Below are 16,536 nucleotides of genomic sequence, written 5' to 3'. Positions count from 1 at the left end.
ATAAGGAGGACCCCCTCACACAGCACTGGCTCCCTGACGCGTGACATACACACTCAGGTAGAATTCATAGGGGTGACATGTTCATGCCCACATGCCCTTGCCATCTTCCCTTCTCCCTCTACTCTGCTGGCAGAAACTCAGATTGGCATTGCCCATTCCACATGGTCTCCTGCCAGCTCCAGGTTCTTGTGAAACAGGAGCTGGGCTGGTGCCCTGACCCCTATTGTGATGGATGCTATTTACTGTCTCTAGCAATAGAGGGGGCCTGGATTGAGCCAGACATGGCTCTTGGGTGGCCAATGGCAAACATCTGCAAGACAGCCAGGAGGAGGTCAGCCTGTGGGTAGTCTAGGCTCACACTTGGGCTCTAGCTGGAACCAAGGGCTCTGGGCCAAGGCATAATCAAGCTCACTGAGTTTTGGGCATGGACCCTAAATGCTTGGCCCCATGAGCATTTGCTCCAGCCAAGTGCACCAGCCAGACTGTTGAGAGGCTGGTGGGGCTTCAGGGGTCACAGCTATTTCACACCATTGACCTTGGCTGGCCCAAACACAACTGCAGCCTCTCTCCTCTTAGCTAAGTTTCCCTCCTCCCTTAGCTAATGACTTCCAGACAGTGCCCTGTGCTGGGCCAGGCCAGTGGTGGGTACGGTGGGTGGGCTTCCCAGAGTTCCCTGGGATTAGGCTTTATTATGAACTGCAGAAAAGGGCCCAGTTCAGGACAATATCCACATATAGACATGCACACATATCCTCTTAAATGTCTGGACACACACACGCACGTGTGGGCACTGGCACACACACGTGCTCGGACAAGTGTGGGTATTTGTTCCCATCTAGATAAACACATGTGAGCACACGTATATATGCAAGTGTAGACTGAGTACCCCTGGACACTCTCCCCACACACTTCATTCTCCCCCAGTGTCTTCCTTGCTTTGGAGCCAAAATGCTAGGACTGGACTGTTTAAAGCAAATCCAAGTGTGCTTTACCCCCTGCTGGCTCTGACGATGGGCTTATAAAAATGAAGTGGGAACCTCCGCAGCTGTGGGCAATAAATCCTGAAGCGCCGAGGAGGGCAGCGTTACCTGCCTTCTAAGCTCATGGGGGGAAGTTGGGGCACTGATTACAAGTGCCTGCAGAGCTGGATGGGCAGTGGGCCAGCTTCTTGGCCTTGGGCGCTGCCTGCTAGCCTAGCCCCGGCCAGCTGTCTCCCACTGACCTCTGGGGTCCAGAGACCCAGAGCCCACGGGGTGTGCCAGGATCAAGAGAGGAGGAGAGAAAAGTGGAGGGCTGGGGGTGTGCAAGGGCTGGGGTGGGCAGAGTGAGCAAGACAGCCACGTGCTGCTAAGGCTGAGGGGAGCCCTTGCATCTGGAGATCAATTAGCATCAATTACTGACTTCATTTAATTGTCGTCCAAGATGAATTTGTCATTTTTAGCTGAGAATTAATGGGAGACCTTCACCTCTCCCTGGCACCAGCCGCGGAGCCAACAGTGGTCACCTCAGCCCACTAGGAGCCCTGAATCCTGCTTGGGGATGGGGCCAGGCAGGGGCAGGCAGCTAGTGGGGCTTCTGCTCTCTGGGCAAGCTCTGGCCTGCCCCAGGCCCAGCCAGCCTGGCCCACTGTAGCCCAGGGCCAAGGTGGGGGCCGTGAGTCCTGCGGAGCAGTTCTTTGTAGCCTCTGGCTTCAGCCAGAAATTAATTTGCTGGGCTGAGCATGTTTACCTTTTCCCAGCAAAGCCGAGACAGTAAACAGCGGACCGGCGGCTGAAATTGAATTGATAACTGCATCAACGTGCCAGATAACGCCTAAAATAATACGCCGATAAGGAAATTCGATTTGATTTGCTGCTGCGCATCAGATTGGCCCCATCTGTAGCTGCCTGTAATCATTTTCAATTGCGTTGGGAAGCCTTATTTGTCCTTAAATATTTCTGTCATTTTTCATTGCTGGCGACAGATCCTTGGGCAGGTGGCAGGGGTGCGCTGCCTCTGTGGGCGCGGGGCGGCGGCCCGAGGAGGAGGGGTGGCGGGGACTTGCGGGGAAGGAGGCAGGGAGCAGGCAGCCGGGCGGTGACAGCTGTTCCTCCAATCAATCACGCTGTCGACAGGGAGGGACGACTGGCTGGCAGAAATTGAGTTTGCCTCACAGGGGACGATTGAGCAAATTAATAGCCCATTAGCCAAGCAGTGACCTGAGAAATGAAGGTGCAGGGGTTCCTGCTCACTCAGGCCGGCTGGGGTGGGGCAGGGCAGGAAGAGGGTTTGGGGAGGAGAGAACTGGGGAGGAGGTGTGGGAAGAGGAGGGAGGGACGTGAGGATGGGATGGGGAACATGCATGTGGGAGGTGGGCTGGGGATTAGATGGTACTGGAGGAGCGATGTCAAGTGGGGGAGGTGGGCTAGAGATGCAGACAGTCCTAGGAGAGATGCTGGGAAAGGAGGGGATGGAGGAAGCTCTTGACCATCTTCCCATCACGCTCTCTGGGACTGAGTACCATGCCAATAAAATCCTCTCCATCCTCGCTCCCTAGATACTCCCTTTACTTCCTCTCTTCACTTTCCCGGAAAGCTGGTATATTCCCCAGAGACACCACTTCCCGGCAGTCCTCTCCAGTGCTGGCTGTTTTTCTGCCAACTCCAGGTTCCTCAGGCCAGGAGGTGGGGTCAGTGTCTTCCTTAGTGCTCACTGCCGCTTTCAGACCACTGCTTCTCCACCCATTGGGCTCTGAGCGCAAGTACCACGCTGCATCCCTCATCACTGTTATCCCCCTTCTCCACATCTGCCAAGGACTTTGACACTCACCTGTCACCCCGAGCCCTGTCACTGCCCTGACCTCCTCAGCTCCTGTTATTTTTTCCTGTATTCCACTTCCCCCTGGAGGACCTTGTCAACAACCTAAATTGCTCTGTGAAAGAACTCCCTCTCCCCCAGCCCTCTCATGGCCTTGTACCCATCACACTTGCTTCTCTCTCTCTCTCCTCCTCCCACCTCCTGAGACCACTTACTCATGGATTCTAGCCTGGACCCCAGGGCGCATCACTGCAACACCCCCTTGTCAACATATTCAACCTCTTTACTTCCTTTGCCTTCTCCACAACCCAGCTAATCTCCTTTTTGTCTCAGACACACAGGCGGCTCAGCGCAGCTGGGGAAAATCACAAAACCACGCAGAGATGTGCCAATAAAAATTCATAGTTTCCAATCTCAGCACTACTAAGCAATCCTCTTCCATGCCCTTGGTCAGCTCTGTCTCCCCTTCCCACAGAGACAATCCAATAATATTTTACTGTCTCGAGTCCCCCTCCCCATCTTCTGTCCCTCTCTCTCTTTCTAGGTGGCGTCACTGCCTACTTCACTCAGAAATTTGAAGTCCTTAGGCACAAATTCCCTCAACTTCCAGACCCAAACTCACTTCCTTGTTTCCTCTTCCAGTTTCAGGGCAAGAGGTATTCACCATCCTGTTTTAGCTTAATCCCTTCTCCTGGACTCAGAATCCCTTTCCTGCCCACATTCCTCAGGAAGCTGTCCTGTTCTCCCCTCTCTCCTGCGTCCTCCCCTTTCCCTCCTCATGCTTCCCTCCATCAGCATATACATCCTCTAGTCTCCCCCGTTACAACAGTATCAACAATGCATCCCTCTCTTTCTTATGGCACCTTGTAGCTAATGCCCTTTCCTTCTGCTTCCCTTTTCACCTAAGATGCTCCAAGGAGTCTTGCTTGCTGTCCATACTCCTTTATCTCCCAAGCACTTATAAACTCATTGCAGTCTGATTTTCATCCCCCTCACTCTCATCAATCTGCTCTCAGTCAGATCCTCGATGGTCATCGTTTGCCAAATATGATGGAACTGCAGCTATATTCATTTATTAATTCGATACATATGTATTGGGTGTTTTCCATGTGTGAGGCACTACACCAAGGTCTAAGGATACCACGAAATCTATGTCCTTATGGAGCTTGCAAAGCAGTGAGGAAGCATGCAATAAAATAATTTTACAAATAATTGTAACGTTGCAGTTGTGTCAAAGAGAGGTGAACAGGGTTATGGGAGCCTATAATATGGAGATTTGCCCTGCTCAGAGGAATCCAGAAAGGCTTCACTGAGAAAGAGACACAAGCTGAGATGTGATGGATAAGTAGGAGTTGAATAGATGAGGAGGAAGGGAAGTGATAACATTGATCAAATGCTTACCATGTGCCAGGCATTGTGCCATTCCTCACCACCCCCTTCATTTTATAAATGAGGACACAGAGGCATAAGAAGCTCTGTAACTTGCCATGGTTACCTGGTAAGTGGTGTTGCTGGACTTTCCACCCAGGCAGTGCTATAGTGGAGCCCCTGCTCTCAACCACTCTCCTTCCTCTGATGTTAGCTGTCATCCTCGCCATCATCCACTCCCCTCTCTGCACACTCTCAGCGTGATCTCTACTCTGGTTTCATTTCCTCAATTTGTACCTCCAGTCCTGAACCATATGTATCACTGTACACCAGATTCTCTACGTGGATGTCCCACAGGCTCTTCAAGCTCAACGTGCCTGAAACAAGACTTATCTTCCTCTAGACCTGCCCTCCTCCTGTTTTTCAACTTCAGTGGCTGGCACCAGCACCCACAGAATTCCCTAAATCGGCAATCTGGACTCTTACTCTCGACTCAGGCCCCTACGTGCAGTAAATCAACATCGTAGCTGTTTTTACCTCCTAAGTACCCTGGAACCATCTTCTTTTCTGCAGTGCCCTCGTTCAGGCATCATCATCTCCAGTCTTTACTCTTAAGTTTCCTAATGCATCTCTCTCCCCTCTAATCCATTTCTATCTATCTCTACAGCAAGAAGGATATTCCAAAAACACAAATTGGATCCTATCATTCAGCTACTTAAGACCCTTCCTTGGCTCCCAAAGCCCACAGCATAAATCCTGAACTCCTTGTCAGACAGTCTCTCTCCAGTCTCATATCCCTTCCAGCAATGCTGTGTGCTATGTATGGCTGGACAAGACCTAGCTGTTCACTTATAATTCTCACTGCCAATAATGCCCATGACATCCATCTCCCCATGGGCAACTTGTAACTCCTATTTATTCTTTAAGACCACACTCGGACAATACTTCCTCTCTGAAGATTTCCCTGATAGGGAATTCCTCTATTTCATGTTATATTTCTTATATGTCTACACCTTGATTATTGCACACATCGGATAATATTGCAATTATTTCTTTATCCATCTGTCTCTCCTGGTAGACTCTGAGCTCCTTGAGGGCAGGGAAATTATCTGACTCATCCTGGTACACTCAGGACCCTGAAGAAGGTCTGGCACAGAGTGGTAGTGACTGTTGACTGATTCAGTGACCCAGTTAATGGGAGGAGGACTTAAAGGGACAGAAGGGGAGGGAAAGATGGGGTGGGTGGGGGTGAGAGAGGTGGGAAGAGGGGAAGGAAGGCAATTGAGGTGATGCTGAAAATTCCTTTTGCTTAAATGAAGGCTGGCTTTCATGGTCAATGAGAGGCAGAGGCCGCAAGGGTTTCAAAAGGCAGAGGCTCTCAAAAGACAGAAGCTCCATAACTGCTGTCCCACAAAAATACCAAGTGTTCATAGACTTGGTGGGAAGAGAGTGGGCAGTGGCCACCAGACAGTAAAATCCCACGTCTGGAAACACTGACAGACAGACATACCCCCCAGGACAGGCAGATACCCACGTGCTCAGGGAGGGTCCCCAGCAGCCTCCCCTGTCACAGGGCCCTCTGCGGCCTCTGTGCTGGCCTGCCACCCCACCCGGAACCCCTGGCTGCTCTTTCTCAGCAATTTCCCTACCCGAGAAAGCTCTAAGGGTTTCAATTACTGGCGCGTGGGATTTAGTGCCCTGGGCTTCTCTGACTGGAGGAGATTTATTTGAAGGTTTAGTGTCGTGGAGAATTCACGTCTTCACTCCCAGGAGCCCAGCTTCCGTCCTGAGCCCCTAAATCAGGAACCAAGATGGGCTATTGTCACTTACCGCATTAGCCTCGTTAGCGGACCAGGAGGGGTGATTAATAGCAATGCACACACAGCCATCCTGCTCGCTGGCTCTGCCGCTGCGCCTGACCTGGGGAGGGGGTGGGGAGAGGCTGAGCCGGCTCCAGGATAAGTAAGGAGACGGGCTAGAGCCCCCGCCCCTGCCAGGCAGGGCGGTCCCTGTGGCCCTTCCAGATCTGGGGACAGTTCAAAGGTTAGCAAGCCTAGCCAGAGACAGCCCAGCTGGAGGCCTCTGGGCCTAACTTGTGGAGGGGGCAAGAGAGTGGGTGTGTGCGGGAAGGCAGGAGGAAAGGGTGGGTGTGTTTATTTCAATTCCCAAGTGCTCTTTGAGTGCTTACTTACTACGGAGGCCAGTGGGCATGGGACACAAGGGCACATTGAGAGAGGGAAGTATGGGGGGGAAGGGTGAATGATGGAGGTTTCTATGAGAGAGAAAGAGGGAGAGAGAGAGAGAGGTGTATGTCTGTGATGAGGCAGAGAGGAATACGTGTGGGAGAGGAGTGCATATATAAGGAGAGAGATGGTGGGAGAGAGAAGAGTGGTTGTGTGTTTTCTCTTTTTTCCTTTGTCTCTGCAAATTCTTCCCTCCATAATCCTGTCCCCCCAAAATTTTTGGAGTCAGGCTAACCTGGGTTTGGCTTTCAGTTTTGGGTACTTCGTGCATTTATTTATCTGTTCATTTACCAAGTTGTTACTGAGCATCTACTGGCTTCTACCTTTCTGTGCCTCATTCTTCTTACCTGTAAAACGGAGATTAATAGGGTGGTTATGATAACTCAGTGATGTAACTTATTAAAAAGTCTTGTAAGCGCACAGAATCAGGAGCCAGATGTGCCCTGGCACCAGGGGGGCGTCAGGACCAGAGGGGGGATCAGGAAATGGTAGTTAAAGAGCTAGGGCTCCTCTGCCAATCCTCTCTCCCTCTCCTCTTTCCACCTCTCTTCTCTCTCTCCATCACCCTCTCTCAATCACAGCTGAGCCATAGTATTAATTATTAGAACCAATTGACTGTTTAGACTCTGATGTTTTAACTAATCACCACTAATGCAGACACTGGTGGGCAATCACAATCATTTAGTTCTCAAGCAAACCCCTCCTCAGAGCTGAGAGCAGACTAGAGGGGCATCCAGCAATAACTGAGATTTGGGAATGATGGGAGAGGGGATGACTGCTGCCCAGAAGGAGGCCCCTCTCTCGATCCTGGTGGCCCTGGCCCAGCAGCCTGGCACCCAGGGGGCCCTCTGGACCAGCCTGGTCCCCTGGGGCGAGTCTCTTGAGCCCTGTCCTGGAGGTGGGCTGGCTTCCTTCCCCATCCTCTTACTCCTCTGCCCTATGGCCTTAGCCTCCTGCTTTAACTTAGAATTCTGTCGTGGGAGTCTCCTCCAGCAACCACCACCCTGGACCAGAAATAGTCCAGCGACTCCCCTTCCCTGAGTTGCTTTTCAATTGTTGTAGCTCCTAAAAGCCTGCTTCCAGGAAGAGTTGTTTAGACAAAGGTTCAAGTCCCACTGGGGCATCTGCTGGATGCTGATTGGGAGGGGAAGCTGCACCCTGTCCATTTTGGCTGAGGACCTAAGAGAAGAGTGCAAACATGCGTTCTGTGCTGTTGAGTGTGGAGAGAACGCCAGGGCTGGGATGTGACCTGAGTTCTATGTGCCTGAGGACACCTGCTCACCTGTCCTGCTTTCTTCACACGGAGGCCCCAGAGCCTCAGCCTGCACATAGCCCTGCTCCACCCTGAGGCCCTGGCCCATCCTACACCTGCTGCAGCATTGCTGGGGAAGCCAGACCCCCAGAACTGTGGAATGCCAGCTTCAGGGTGGAGGCCAGGCAGAGCAGGACCATAGGGTCCAGATGTCCTGGAGGGGGCAGCCTAGATGCCTGTGGCCAGTAGGTGTCGCTGTGGCTCCAGCACTGGGAGGGGTTGTCAGGCAGGGGGCCCTGGAGCGGGCCGAGGGGCTGGGTGTCCTTTGGCCTCTCCCACCCCTACCTCGGGCCTTCCTGCTAGGAAAACTTCCCCAGTGCTTCTCAAACTGGAAGTGTCTGTGGACCACCCTTTGAGGACCGAGACCGTAACCTCTACGGCTCCCTAGTCGGGGGACACTGACTCTGCTCCCTTCCAAAGCCAACGCTCACCCTCACTCCTATTTCCTCAGTAAAGCTCCCAGACCAGAGGCCAAGGGTAACTATTAGGATCCCGTTTTTTTGGAGATGGGCTCAGCTGGATTGCATGAAGTAGGCAGTTTCTAGGGAAACCCTGAGGCAAAACCTAACCCCAGTCCTCTGAGTCAACTCAGCCCTACCTCCTAGCTCAAATCCTAAACGTCAATCTAAACTTGAATCAATCCTAATTCCCCCTAATAATCCCAGCTACCACCTTCAGAGCTATATCTCGATGCCAACCTCAGCCCAGTTCTTGTGCCCCCTTAAGTCCAGCACTTGTGCTACTCGTTGCTTCAGTTCTATCCCAAGACTGAGTGTCCTCTCTGACAACCTCCAGGTCCTCTGCTATCCTTTCTTCTAGATACCAGCCTGAGCCAGGACAGCGGGGCGCTAGGATCGGTGGACATATGCCTCCAACAAGCTCATCCAGACCTCAGCAATGTTCAGGCATTTGCCCCCAGGCAGAGAGAAAAAGCAATTCAGCAGTCCGGTTGAGAATAGGCATCCCACACTCTTCCTGGAAGGCCCCTTGCTGTTGGGGAAACGTGTCTTACCCCATGTTTTCTGTTCTAAGGGCTCCATTTCCTGGATGTGGGGTAGGCGGGGAGGAAGCATGTACACTAGCCCAACCCTGACTGCAGGTGAACAGGGAGGATGTGTGTACATGTGTGTGAGTGTGTGGGGTGAAGTGAAGAGAATGGTGAGTGGTGGGGTAGGGCAGGCAAAGCACTCTCCAGGGCTTCCCTTCTAAATCAAGTTTTCTCTAAGGAGATTTCCTCTTTCCCAGCCCCGTCTACTCTCTGGCCCTCCTGGGCACAACAGAAGCTGATTCTTGCAGGGGTGATAGTTATATGACCTGGACTATAAGGATTTACCCCTTCCAAGTCTGACATGTTGTGATTTTTTAAGTAGGAATGCAGTTTTAAATAGGAGCAATTTGGCCTTGCCCTGGTGGGCTACACACCGTGACCCACTCCCCAAGTCTGTAGTAGAGGAGATGGGTCCAATCAGAGAAGAACCATCTCTCACACTGAGGCGTCGTGTAATAAAAAAAAATACTCCTGCATGTACCAAACCCTTCTGCCTTTAAAAAGCACCTCCCCACCACCAACTTACAAATATCTCTATTTAGGAAAACGGTCTCTGAATTTATAAAGTACTTCTACATTTACAAAATATCTCTATAGTTTCACAAGTCACTTTCTCATCAACCATTTAAATAAAAAAGATCCTTTGAATACCTTGGGAAAGTTACTTAACTTCTCTGTACCTTAATTTTCTCATCTGTAAAATGGAAAGACTAAAAGTACTTATTTCATAAGGCTACGCTTAAGTTATTTGAATAGTGCCTGGCACATATAAGCCCTCTTTGTCAAGTGTTCGCTATTATTATTATTAATATCCTGGGATATTAAGCACCTTAGATAGGGACAGTTTCTTTAGATAGGGAAAGGTAAAAGTACTTGTCTGTTGCTAGTAAGCTTAAAAGTGAAACTTTTGGCTCCTATAGTCCAGTGCTGTGTTCTGTCGACTACACTAAATACATCTGGCCAAGGTAATCCATATCAGGAAGCAAAGACTGACTGGGTAGGACTGTAGGTCCAACGGTCTCCTGCCCACTTCTAAGTCTAGTGCATGGGAGGGAACAGGCAGGGCCTCGTCTCCCTTTGTTGAATTGTGGGAATTAATGGGGGTCTGTGTAGGGGGAGGAGACTGGGTAGGCTCTGTTCCTGGATCTGTTCTGTGGGTGCCTACTGGGCTTCCATGACCCAGAGGAGACACTTACCACGGCAGCTCTGGACCCAGTGCCCCCACCAGAAACATCTCCTCTCCCCTCAAGCTTGTGGCCTCCTCATCTCTTTCCACACTGGCATCCCCTCCACCTGCGCTCTCTGCATTCTGTCCTGGTGGCTCAGTCGTAGGCAGAATCCCGGGGCCAGGGCTGAGCTGAAGGTAGGGAGCTGGAGTTAGGGAGGAGCCTGGGAAGGTGGCACATGAGTTCTGGGGTCAGACAGACCTGGTCTTGAAACCCAAATTTGCACTAGTAACCATGTACCCTTTGGTACCTTGCTCTATCTGAGTCTTCATTTCCTCATCCCTAGAAACTGAGGATGATAATACTGGCACCCAGGTTGCTTTACCAAGTGAATGAGAAGAGTGTGCAGAACCTGAAACCCAGAGACTTGCACAGAGTAGGTCTTGGCATGTCTTCCTGACCTGCTGGGGAGCATCTGTGGGCCTGGGAGTGCAGGGGGACCAGGAGCCTTGGGAGGCTCTGCCCAGAGGCTCTAGAACCCCTCCTTCCGGGCGGGCCTAGCCCTCCCCCAGGCATAGCGGTCAGCGGTCATCAGGACAACACAGGCCAGTGTCATGAGGAAGGCAGCTGCGTGGGGGGTTGGGTTGGAGGTTATGTGCAAAGAGGGCCAGAGACAGCGGGGCAGCCGGGAGGCCTGGCCAGGCACAGCCTGGTACCAGCTGCGCCATGGGCCTCTGAGCCCAGCCTCAACCAGCAGGCCCTGGCTGAAAGCCACAGCCCCAGGCTCCCGTGTCCTAGTTCTCAGTTCTAATTGTGGAGCGGGGCTGAGGGAGGATCTGGGTGAAGACTACCCTGGCTCAGGCTGGAATGCTCAAGGGAGACTCTGCCCTCTCTCCTTCTGTCCATTGGTCTGTCCCCTCCTTTCTCTTTCTCTCATTTTTATCATGAGCAGTTCCAAACTTAGTCCTGGAACACCCTCAAAGTTTGGGAGCCAGTGCTCTGGGGGTTGTGGAGAGAAGTGCAGCCCAGGCTCCAAAGCTCTCAGGCTGGGCACAGCAGATACGACTACGAGGCTGAAGTGAGAAGGGCTAAGGGGGACAGTGAGGTCGCAATGTGCAGGAGTGGAGGGCTTCCTGGAGGAGGGGGCGCCAGAAGTCTGGAGTGTAGGATGGCAAGAGAAGGAAGGGTGGAGCCATGACCAAGATAGAGGCTGAGAGACAGCCCAGCAGGGCTAGTGTGTGCCTGGAATAGAAGGCGGATGGAGGGAATACTGGAGTCTGGGAGATAAAGGTTGCTGGGGGCTCCCCTGATCCTTTGTTCTGTAGGCATTAGGGGCCCAGGGTGCACTGTGAGGCAGGGATAACACGGCCTTGGCATGTCAGAGCCAGGAGGACTCATAGACCCTCTCCATGTTATTGAGCCCTCTCAGCGTTTAGACAGGGAACTGAGGCTGGTGACTAGAATAGCCCTTTGTGGAAGGGCATGTCTCAGCCATGTCTGTAACCACACCCTAAAAGCCGGTCCTGGCCCAGCACAAAGCGGCCTGAGCCCTGTGCTTGGTGAGGGAGCTGGGATTATTACCCCCATTTCACTGACCGGGGAACCCAGACTCAGAGGAGTCAAGCGAGATACGGGAAGTCCCACCGCCAGCACATCATGGAGCGGGGACCTGAAGGGCCCGGTTCCTCAGCAAGGCCTGCGGGGCGCTCCCGTGGAGACCACTGCGTGCCCAGCCAGCCTCCTGCCTCACCACTTCTCGCCCTCACACCGATGCTCTGGTCACACAGAGTTCCTTCGGTTTCTCAACCGGGCCATTTCCTCTCGCCTTTGGGCTTTACACTTTGTTTACTCTGCCTGGAACACCGCCTTTCAGAGCTCAGCTTCAAGGTGAGCTCCTCTAGAAGCGGTACCCTCCGGACCTTTGGGTTCTGTGTCCCCATAGCCTCCTGGCCTCACCTGTCACACTGTGATTACACATTACTTCTCTATTTTCTCAGCAGGCCTGGCGCAGTGGATGATGTCAAACGAGAGAATGAGCGGAGGGGTGGCTACCGCCCGCCCCGGCCTTCCTATTCTCTGCCTCTGGTGTCAGCAGCATCCCTCCCCACGGCCCCCTGAGCTAGCAGCCCTGGGAGAGCGGCTGGGCTCCAAGAACAGAGATGGTGCTGATACGGTCCTGGGCCTGCTGGGAGCAAGCATTCCGGAGGGGGCTGGTGGAGAAAGCAGAGACTCACTCGAGTTCAAGTTCAATGCAAGACGTAACCTAGAGCAGGAAGTCCTCAGGGCCACGGTGGAAGGCCCTATTGGGTTGGGAAAGCACCAAGGAAGAGTGGGGCTCCTAAAGGCTGGGAAGGGGTCATTGAGAGGAAGGCCCCAATGGATAGGGAATACCCAGCTTCATGGAGAGCAGAGGACTGTAAGTCTGGGAGCAGGGGGACATGTGGGAGCAACGACGGACAGAGGAAGGCATTCAGCCCCCTAGCTAGACTCCTTGTCCAGCAGGGCCTGGGCTGCCCGCCCTACCACGGGCATCATGTTGGTGATTGTCCGAGGAGTCTGGCCCTTCTAACATGAAGAGTGGATGAGCTGGGATGTCATAAACAATGCCTGAGAGTGCTAGCATCAGGTGCCTGCTCCCCAGCTTAGGGCTTCCCACAGGAAATGCATTTTCCGAGGACCATGCCCCATTGGAGGGGCCAGCACCCTCACGGTCACAGAGCCACACACAGCGGCCCCATTGTGCTTTGTCCATCCTGGTCATACCTCGGTCCTCATATCTGGCTTTGCCTTGGGCCCATGACCTTCACCTGTTTCTCCTCCAGCACTTTGCCTCTTAACTTGCACCAGGGTTCACAGCCTGCACACTTATTCTTGAAGCCTTAACTTAAACCAACTGATTGTGTGCACCCCTTTTCTCTGCACTATACCCCCACCAGACCAGGAGCTCCCTGGGGGCAGTGGTCTGATCTTAGAATCATCTTGTTCTTTCTGGTTCCCAGTGTAGATGTTGTTTTTAATATATATTAAATTTAACTATTGGGAGAGACAGAGAAGTGTAAGACACAGGGATGGGGATTTTGACTTTTTTAAACCTGTTTTGTCACAGGTAAAGAGGAGACAGTAATCCTGTCACCTGTGACTCTTGAGAAACATAAGTGAGATTAAGGTTGACATTACTACACGTTTAGGAGGTGGATATTCTTGTTATCTCTATTTCACAGATAAGCACACTGGGGCTCAGAAAAGCTTGATGACTTGTCCAAGGTCGCACAGCAGTGAAGTGGAGGGGCTGGGATTCAAATGAATGCTCCCCCCACTGTACCACTCTCTCCAGCTTCCTGGGGGATGTGAGGTTCCGTTGGAGGTCGGGATGTGTAAGTCATGTCAGGGAGTCAGGAAAGGCTTCTTTCCTGGGTTTAGAGTTCAGCCTGAAGCACCCAGCCCGGCAGAGTGAGTCAGAAAGGAGAAATAGTGGGAAGAGGTATGCCTGAAGCCAGGGCACTCTTCAGGGAGAAGACGTGGCCTTGTCCTCTCCTTATACATTCTGGGAGAGGAGGCGGCCTCAGGCACCAGAAAGGCAGTGTGAGGGCTGGTAGAGAAGTGCATGGTGGTGAGGGAGGCCTGAGGTCACAGGGTCTGAAGGTGGGAGAGCCATAGGAGATGGCTGGCAGAGGTGACTCCGTCCTGCCCCCGTACTCTTCACACCCTGGTCCCCCAGGCAGGGATGGGGATTGGCCACCTGCCACCCTCCTCACACCTGGGCTGGGGCCTGGCCCCTAGGCAGCCCTAGGCTCCAGACACCTCTGCCCCCTGGCCCGGCGGCAGGCCCAGCTGGCTCACCTTCTCAATCAATACTGCGCTCTTAATGGGCCCAGCCACCAGCACCAACCAGGGGCATTAAATGTTAATTATATCTATTTGGATTTGAAAAATTTTATTACTCCAGTTAATTATGGCTGGAGTCATAAAAAGGTTTCAGAGTGAAAGGGCTGCCTTATTGGGGCCACTTTCCCCAAGACAGATTGGAAAGGAAAAGAAGAAATAAAAGCATCTGGCTCAAAGGGCTGGGCGCTCCATATCCACCAGGCTGGGAGCCCTGGGCTCAGGACCCACATCCTCCAGCTTCAGGTGAGCCTGAAGTGCGGCTCACCTGCGCACAGTGCAGGGGCCCAGAATACTGGAGAGGCCAGTCCTGGGAGGGCAGGGCCACGGCCCCAGCCCCAGTGTGAGTGGTGCTGTCAGTAGAGAAGGGTACCCTGCCAGTGGAGGCTGCAGGGAAACTGCAACCCTGCTGAGAACAGACAGGCTCTTTGCGATCTAGGATTGCAGGATATGCCCAGGGCTCCTCTCCATGTGGTCCTAATACTGGGAACTCCTCCATCCCAGCACCCCACCCTGGCCTGGCCCCACCCAGCTCAGTCTGATTGCTTCCTGCTGGGCCGCTTATGATTCACGGGCCTGACCTTGGGCTATAAAGTGTTCACTCTAGCGGGCACAGAGGCAGGATTTACAGCCCTGGGGTCAGCTGTAGGCAATGACACACACAATAGCTGACGCACAAGGGTGCCCCATTCCCGGCCCACACATAACTCTCTCTTGCACACACAGGTACACACACACACACACACACACACACACACATCTTGACAGAGACAGGAATGCCCATGCATGCCTAGGAGCTATCTGCCTCACGCATCCGGTAATGGGAGTTCCATTTGTGGAACAAGTGCTGTGTATAAGGTGCTTTACAAGCATTTGTCTAAGCCTTAACGCTGATCCTGTAAGGTCGAAGCTAGTGTTACTCATTTTATAGAAGAGGAAGCAAGCTAAGGCTCAGGCAGGTTAAGTGATTTGAGCACATGTGCCCTACAGGAGAACCAGCTCTACAGAGAACCCCACATGCCGACTGTTAGCCAGGGAAATAGTAATTCCACGGGAGAGCTGGGCTGCAACAGCCTGGAGGGGGTCAGAGAGGCCAGACCATCCTCTCTGCCTCTACCCCATCCGAGGAGCTGGAGGCTGGTTCAGAGGGAGAGACAATCCTCCGGAGGCAGACTTGCCCCCCTCTTCACCCTGCAAGGTGGTAGAAGGGGGAATAAAAACCAGGAGAGGAACGCCTTAAGCCAGAAATGAGATTGGAATTTCAAATTGCGTAAACTTTTAAAAAGCAGAAGTAATTGGGACTTAGCAGGGGAATTTGCCCATATTGTTCAGGTTTCAACTACCCATCCAAGAAAGGATATTTGACAAGGTATAGCTGGTAGAGATTGGCGGGGGTAAAGATTTCAATTTGTACCTCTCAAGTTGAGCTACTCAATGAACTGTTTTTATAATTATTGTTGTCACTATTACTCTGTTGCTGAGACGACCACGTAAAAGGAGTCCCCCCCACTCTTCTCTTCAACTCAAATGCCATTTCCCTCTACTTGGTTCCTTCCATCTACCAGGCCTCAGAATCTCTGCCTTTCCTCCAAAACCAGTGCCTACTGCCCTCTAGAGCCGTTCCCACTGTCTTTGGAGGGGCTTCACCCTCACATCTACTCCTCTGACTCTTGGGTGTTGCCCTTAGGTTAGTCCTTTCTCTTCCCCTTTCAAACTTGTGTGTAACTTCTCTCTTAAAATGGCCAGCCCTGGGACTTCCCTGGTGGTCCAGTGGGTAGGACTCTGCGCTCCCAATGCTGGGGGCCTGGGTTCAATCCCTGGTCAGGGAACTAGATCCCACATGCCGCAACTAAGAGTTTGCATGCCGCAACTAAAGATCCCGCATGCCGCAACTAACACCCGGCACAGCCAAATAAATAAATAAATAAATATTTAAAAAAATAATTAAAAAAAAAATGGCCAGCCCTTCCCTTGATCTTGCTGCTCCTGGTCCCTCCCTCCCTTCCTAATCTTCTTCCATCTTCTCATCTGCCTCCTGGAATAAGGGACCTCATGGCCTCCTTCTCACAGCATCTGTGGCTTTCCCTCAAGGCTCCTGTTCTGCCATCTATCCTCTTCCTGTCCCTCCCTCCTCTTCAGTGGACCTGACTCCCGTGCTTTGTCGCCTCTTCCCAGTTCCTCTGTAACTCTTGTGCTCTCTGCTCTTGGAGAAGCTCTCTTCTTACTCTTGAGGACTTCAACTTCCCTTCCCAAACCTGCCTCTAATTAGAAATCTGTCCAGAACTCCATCTGAATTGTCAACTGCCCAAAGGACATATCCATGATGGAAATAATTATCTTCTCTTCAAAACAGCTTCGTTTCCTCCACTTCATTTCTATCTGTTAAATAACTGTTGTTGGGCTTCCTGGTGGTGCAGTGGTTAAGAACCCTCCTGCCAATGCAGGGGACACGGGTTCGAGCCCTGGTCCAGGAAGATCCCATATGCCGCGGAGCAACTAAGCCCATGAGCCACAACTACCGAGCCTGCGCTCTAGAGTCCGTGAGCCAAAACTACTGAGCCCTCGTGCCGCAATTACTGAAGCCCACGCGCCACAACTACTAAAGCCCGCGCACCTAGAACCTGTGCTCCGCAGCAAGAGAAGCCACTGCAATGAGAAGCCCGCGCACCGCAACAAAGAGTAGCCCCTGCTCGCCGCAACTAGAGAAAGCCCGCGCGCAGC

General features: G+C 52.4%; 1 protein-coding gene across 2 annotated transcripts in view; it reads right to left on the bottom strand.

Annotated features, from left to right (window-relative positions):
• The window catches only part of RNF220 (ring finger protein 220), a 217,004-nt gene that overhangs the window by 45,655 nt on the left and 154,813 nt on the right, over nucleotides 1-16,536 (bottom strand). The window lies entirely within an intron of this gene.

Source organism: Eschrichtius robustus, chromosome 3, assembly GCF_028021215.1.
Source record: "Eschrichtius robustus isolate mEscRob2 chromosome 3, mEscRob2.pri, whole genome shotgun sequence".
NCBI lineage: Eukaryota > Metazoa > Chordata > Mammalia > Artiodactyla > Eschrichtiidae > Eschrichtius > Eschrichtius robustus.
Note: the sequence above shows the minus strand (reverse complement) of the source record. Positions and strands in the feature narration are given on the sequence as shown.